The sequence below is a fragment of the Diplodia seriata genome (assembly GCF_021436955.1).
Source record: "Diplodia seriata strain FDS-637 chromosome Unknown scaffold_6, whole genome shotgun sequence".
Classification (NCBI taxonomy): domain Eukaryota; kingdom Fungi; phylum Ascomycota; class Dothideomycetes; order Botryosphaeriales; family Botryosphaeriaceae; genus Diplodia; species Diplodia seriata.
In genome coordinates this window covers 2034181-2041534 of record NW_027117313.1, presented here as the reverse complement: position 1 = coordinate 2041534, position 7354 = coordinate 2034181, and positions in this window count along the sequence as shown.

Genomic DNA, 7354 nt, shown 5'->3' with positions numbered 1-7354 from the left:
CTTCTTAGTTTTTACTCTACTTAGCTAGCTCGTCTTACGCTTTAGTTTCGGTTTTCTTTTAGATAAGTTTTATCTAGTTATTTTACGCGCTTTTTAGTAGTATTAAGCTTACTTTTAGCTTTACGTAGCTTTTGCGTGTTTATAATATTCTCTCTTTTATTCTAGTATAGTACTAGATAGTATTTTACTTTTTCGTTAAGTTTCTAGCGGTTTTAAGTCGTTTTAACCGTTTCGTCGTAAATCTTTAAATAAGTAAGTTCTATTTATTTTTCGCGTAGTTCGATACTAATTCGCACGTATAGATATATTAAATTTATACTTAAGTAGCTTCTAGCGTACGCTTAAGCGTAAACGTTATAAGTATAAGCTCGCTTTATTATTTAATATCGCGCCGCCGTCGCTTAGTCGCCGCGATAGTCTTTTAGATCTAGCTTTATCGACTATGTTTATCCGCGATTTAGACTTTCGTATCGACTAGCGCTCTAGCTATAAGTCTTTTATATTATTATTGTTTATTCGGCCTTCGAAGTTAATCTAAATACTAGATAGTATATTAGTATTAGCTATTTTTACTACTTTATAGCCCGTCTTAGCCGCTCTAAACGCTCTTACGTTAAGCTTTAATAACGAGAAGAATATCTCGTTCGACTCGAATCTTAAGAACGAGAATAAGAATAAAAATAAAAAGAAGAGTATCTAGATTTTTAATCATTTAGCTCTAGCGACGTTAAAGTCTTTTAGTTAGTCTACGGCGACGTATATTACTATTATCTTAAAGAAGACTAAGTTAGTCTTAGCCCTAGATTACTTTAATAAGACTTTTTTATAAAAGTATTCGTTTACTAAGCCGATTACGACTAATAAGATAACGAAGGCTTCGCCTTTAAAGCGCGCTACTAAGTTACCGCGTAAGACGTCGCCGTCTAAATCGACGGCTACTAAGACGTTAGCTTTTTATAAGACTATTACCGGTAATTCGCGTACTAACGCCGACGAGGCTAAGAATTTCTAGGCCGAGCTAGTTAATCTTAAGCTAAACTTTTTAGCGTTTACGTCTAAGATACTTATTCTACTCTCTTAAAAGAAGCGTAAGTATTATAAACTCTAGAGTATAAAAACTTTATAATCTTAAGAGCTAAAAGCCCGTACGAAAGAAAGTATCGTAAGAGCTAATAAGTCTTACGAGCGGTAGAGTCGTACGGCTAGAAATCTCGTACGAGAAGATTAAACGTAAGAAAATTTAGCGCCTATAAAATTAGACTTAGATAGTAGCTAAAGCCCGTATAAAAAAAACGCCTATAAGAAACCTCGATAAAGCGAATAACTATACGTAATAAAAGGCCCGTAAAGAAAGTAGAACCGTAGAAACTTTATAGTTTAGTTAAATTATAGTCCCGTAAGAAATACGAGATCTAAAAAGTAGAAAGTAAACGTAGAGGCGCGAATATAAGTAAAATAGTAATTACGTTTAACTAATAGCGACGAAAGTCGAAAGTTAAAATCTTAAAAGCTATTCGAAGCGCTAACGTTACGTATAATCTATATATCGCCCTTAGTAGTTTAGACGATACTTAGCTATATATCGCCCTTAGTAGCTCGAGTAATATAAGATATACTAGATTATAACTAGCTTTTCTATAGTATATAAATATACTCTTTTAGCTAGCATCTTAATTCTTTATAGTTAACTTAAAGTTCTAATTTAAATTCTATTAATTTAGAGGTAATCGACTTACTATATATCGTATAATTACGTAATACTTTCTTATTTAATTATTATTATCTCTCTTTTATCTCTTTAAGATAAATTCTTCGATTTAATCTATCTACTAAGTAACTTTAAAGCTTAGTAAAAGAAGTCTATCGTTATACTTTAATTACTATTCTTATAAAAGAAGAAAGATAGTTAATCTTTAAATAGAAAAGTATTTCTAGTATAGAAATTACTAATAAAGTAGTAATATAGACGTCTCTATAAGTAATAATTTCTAATAGTCTATAATAATAGACCTATTCTAAATAATTAATAATATCTAGAGTAAGCTTAGATAGCTTTAGAGCTAATTTTAAGACTAAAGCGAAAAAAATACTCGACTTTAGAAGAAGCTTAAGACGCTATAACGCCGCTTTACGCTACTAATTATATCTATATATACTACGACCGCGAAATCTATAGTAGCGCCTACTACTAAGATTAAGGTCTCGAAATCTAATCTATATTAAGAAGACTATAAGAAAATATAAAACTTTATTATCTAGCTAAACGACTATATCTACTTCTTTTATAAATAGTTTACTAATAAAGTAAAGAAGATACTCTACGTTAATATCTTTTTACGTAACTTCGCGAAGTAATAGTTTTATTTCTATAAGCGAAAGTAGTAGAAGAAACCGTCTAAGTAACGAAATAAAGTAACGATTAAGCTCTTTAATAGCTACTTAGTCTTTACGTAGGCCCTTAAAGAGGTATTTATCGGTCTCGACGAAGCTCGTCTAATTATTTATATTCTAATAAATCTTAAATAGAAGAAATCTATTTAAGACTATACTATTTAATTTTAGAATATAGTCTATCTTACTATTGAATAATACTTCGACGCTACTCTATAAACTTTCTACTACTAGAAACTAAGAGAGAAAATTAAAGATACTATAGTCTACTACGATAGACCCGAGAATCTATCTAAGCTTATTAAGCTAGCTTAGCTTATAGACCGATAACGTAACGAACGATAGTTTAATAAGAAACCCTACGAAGCTAATAGTATCTAGCTATAACGACCCCGCTATACTTAGAAAGAAAACGACGCTATAGAATTAAATAATATCTAAAGAGATACCCTAATAAATAATAATAATAAGAGCGGAGAATAAAATAAGAAGAAAGATAGACGTACGTAACGTAAGAAATAAATACTTTAATAAAAGTTACGATTTAAAAAGAAACTATATATCTACTACGGCGATAAATAGAAAAGAACGTACTACTACTTATATAACTTTAAGAAGAAGGCACGCGATATTATAGCTACTACTAAAAATAACTAAAAAGCTTATTAAGAACTCTTTTTAACGCTTTAGCTAAAAGAAGTCGATCTATTTAAGAAAATTAATAGACGACGTAAAGCGCTTAATATACTTAAATACGCTAGACTTAGTTAAACCGCGTGTTACGACGATAATTATACTATTTACTAGAGCGATAAAGACGCTACGAAATAGTATTTAAAATCTCGGCGTATTTAAGTTATAGTACGTTATTAGACTTAGTAGAAGATTAACGAATTTATCGAGGCGCTATTTTAAGATAACGATTTAGTAAATAGTAATATTAAAGAATTCTATAATAGTACCCTTAAATCTAGCGACGTCGAAAGCGAACGTAATATAGCTACGCTTACTTAAATTATTAAATATCTTAGATAGTATAAAAGTATACGCTAAACTAATAATATAACCTCTACTACGACCTAGATATCTACTACCGGGCTAGATCTAGACACTTAGTAATATCGAATCTAAGAAGAAAAACTAAAAGAACGGCTATAAGATAGCTAGTAGTAGTAACTCTAAAGAGAGACTTTCTATTAAATAGCGAACGAGATTAGCTAATAGCTTTATAATAAGATATATAACGTCTAGTAAAAGTAAGATCGTAGAGATCTTATACGTCTCGCTAGACTACTCTCTTAGCGAGAAACTATATTTATTAGAAGAAATATTCTATATTAGCGACTTTATTATAGAAATAGTATCTCGGCCTACCGCTACTAAATAAGAGTAAAGACTCTATACTAGTAAAGATAAATTAGCCGCGAAAAATAGATCTATTAGAAAAACTTAACTCTTCGAATAGAATAACTAGATAATATAACTATTAAAGACCTCGTTTAATTAAAAAACTAAACGGCCTCTCTAGTTAGAAACTCTAAAAGAGGCCGTTAAATAGATTTCTTAACTAGATTATACGTACATCGAACGAAATTATATCTATCGAAATAAAACTCTTTAAACTACTATATCTATAAATAATCTTTTATAGAAAGAAGGCCTAAACTATAATTAATAGCAGCGTATAAAGTATATATATTAATTTATTCTTCGTCGTTAAGTACTAGCTATATTAGTAAGAGAAAGATAAGCCTTACTCTTTTTAAACTATAAACGAATTACCCGTATAGTATAAAAAAGATTAGATAAGAATCGAAATAGAGCTAGTACTAATAACTATTACTAACTATAAGAAAAGAATTAATCTAAACGTTATAAAGATACTAGAATACGATATTATTCTAGAAATACTATAGCTAAAAACGCATGCACTATATATTAACTAGAGAATCGAGAAAATTATCTTCTTAAATAAATAATATACTAAATACCTCGCTATTATAAAACGAATAAGCTAGACGCTAGAGACTAAAGCTAAAGCTAGAAGCTAGAGCTAGAAGAGCTAAAGCGAGAGCTAGAAGCTAAAAGTTTAAAGCGTAAAGTAACGACTCGGCGTAGAAGCTAATAGCTTCGCTAAAGTCTAGAAAATCTTTCTAGCGGTAATTAAGCGTATAAAGCGTAAAGGTAATAAGATATATTATCTATACTTATAACCTAGCGTAGAAATAAAATAACGAATTATCGTACGTATATAGCGACTAACGGGGCCTTTAGCGAAGAATAATAGCCTAAAGTTAGTTAAAAAAGACTATCTCTAGAGAATCCGCGCGTACTATATAAACGTAGCGATATACGATTATCTAATTAAAGAAAAACTAATATCTAAAAACTAGAAGTAGAAGAAACGTTACCGCGTACTCTATAGTATTCTACTAAATAGACCCGTTAAAGCTAGTTTAATATACGATTATTTAATCGAGAGAAAACTAATATCTAGAAACTAAAAGTAGAAGAAATACTACCGCGTATCTTATAGTACTCTACTAAATAGGCCCGTCGAAGCTAGTTCGATATACGATTATCTAACTAGAGAAAAGCCGATATCTATAGATAACCTAGTAAGCGAGAAAATATATAGAAAACTCGGCGAAAAAATAAGATCTAAAGAAGAAATAATAATACTAGAAGAATAACTATCGCTACTTAAAATAGTATTCGTACTAAGAAAATTCTAAAAGTTTACGAACCTCTATAAGAAACGAGAAAAAGAATCTTTACTAAAATATTAATCTTAGAATTATAAGATATCTCTTATTCTAGAAGCGTAGCTTACGTTTAAGCTAATATACTTGCTATTTCGCGCTAAGTTAGAGGCTTTAAGAGAATATATCGAGAAGAATTTAAAACGAGAATATATACGGCCTTCGTCTTTATTAATCGGCTATTCTATTCTATTCGTTTTAAAGAAAAACGGCGAGCTTCGCCTCTATATTAACTATCGATAATTAAACGATATTACGATTAAGAACCGTTATCTACTATCGAGAATTAATAAACTCTAAGATAAGTTTTAAACCGCGAAGTACTTTATTAAGTTTAACCTTCGCGAAGGCTATTACTTAGTCTATATTAAAGAAGGCGAAGAATAGAAGATCGCTTTTTAAACGCGGCTAGAGTACTTCGAGTATATAATAATATTTTTCGGGCTAACTAACGCCTTAGTATTATTCTAGAGCCTAGTAAACAATATACTACGCTTATATTTAGACGTATTTTATACCGCGTATCTAAATAATATTATTATCTACTCGAATATCTTAAAAGAATACTAAAAATATATTTAAAAGATACTACTCGCGCTTAGAGAAAAGAACCTACAAATCGTACTAGAAAAGTATAAATAGATTATATAGAGAATAAAATTTCTAAGATTCGTTATTACTTTTAGATATATTAGTATAGACGAGAAAAAGCTAGACGTAATTAAGAAATAGTCTAAACTACGAACTATTAAAGAAGTATAATTCTTTTTAGAATTTACTAACTTTTATCGTAAGTTTATTCTAAACTATACGAAGATAACGAAGCCTCTTACTAAACTTTCTCGTAAGAAGTACGGGTTTTAATAGAAAGAAATATAGTAGAGAGTATTCGAGTCTCTTAAACGAATATTCTATAAAGTATCTATTTTAGATATTTATAATCTAAAACTACTCGTTATTATAGAAACGAACGTATTAAACTACGCTATCGACGCTTATATTAGCTAACTAGATAAGTAAGATAAGCTCTACTTAATCGCGTACTATTTTAGAAAGATAATATTCTCGAAGCTTAACTATAACGTCTACGATAAAGAACTATTAGCTATTATTATAACTTTTAAAGAATAAAGATACTATCTCGAAGAAGCTAAATACTAAGTAATAGTTTACTACGATTATAAGAATCTTACGTACTTTACTACTATAAAGAAACTAACTCGTTAGTAAGTTAAATAGACTAAAGAATTAGCATCGTATAATATAAAGATTATTTATAGAAAGAAATTCGAGAATGCTCGCGCTAACGCGCTAAGTAGAAGAGCTAACTACGTAAAAGAGAAGCTAGAATTATAACTAATAGTCTTAAATAAGTAGAAAGACGATAGTTTTATAAAAAAGCGCCCGATACCTCGCTTATTTTAGTTAGACTACTAGCCCCAACGTATCGCTTAGAAGATAATATTTAGATAAAAAAGATTCGAGAGGCCTATAAGTATAACGTAATAGTCTAAAAACTTAAAAATATAAAAGACGACCCTCGCTTAACTAAAGACGTAGACGATACTATTTTATATTTAGAATTAGTCTACGTTTCGATAAAGCTTTAAAAAGAAATCGTTAAAGATATCTACGAAGTACTAGTATATAAATATTAAGAAATAGATAAAACGATTAAGAGAATTACTAGAAATTACTACTTTTTAAGCTTACGAAGAATCGTCTAAAGAGTAGTTTTATAGTACGACCTTTATATTCGAAGTAAGGTCTTAAGATATACGCTTTACGATCTACTTTAACTACTACTAGCCTTAAAAAGACTCTAGTAATCTATCTCGCTAGACTTTATTATAAATCTACTAAAGTTAGTAAAACTACTTACTAAAATTAAATACGACTCGATTTTAGTTATCGTTAATAGACTAACTAAGTACGCGTATTATCTACTATATCTTAAAACGATAAACGCGAAAGAACTCGTCTATACGTTTCTTAGAATAATTTTTAGTAACTACGAGTTACTAGAAAAGCTCGTATTAGATAGAGATCGACTATTTATCTCTTAATTCTAGTAGACTCTTATTCGATAGCTTAGTTCTAAGCATAAGCTATTTACTATAGTATATTCGTAAATAGACGAATAAATAGAACGTACTAATTAAATACTCGAATAATATCTACGCTATTATCTTAACTATACT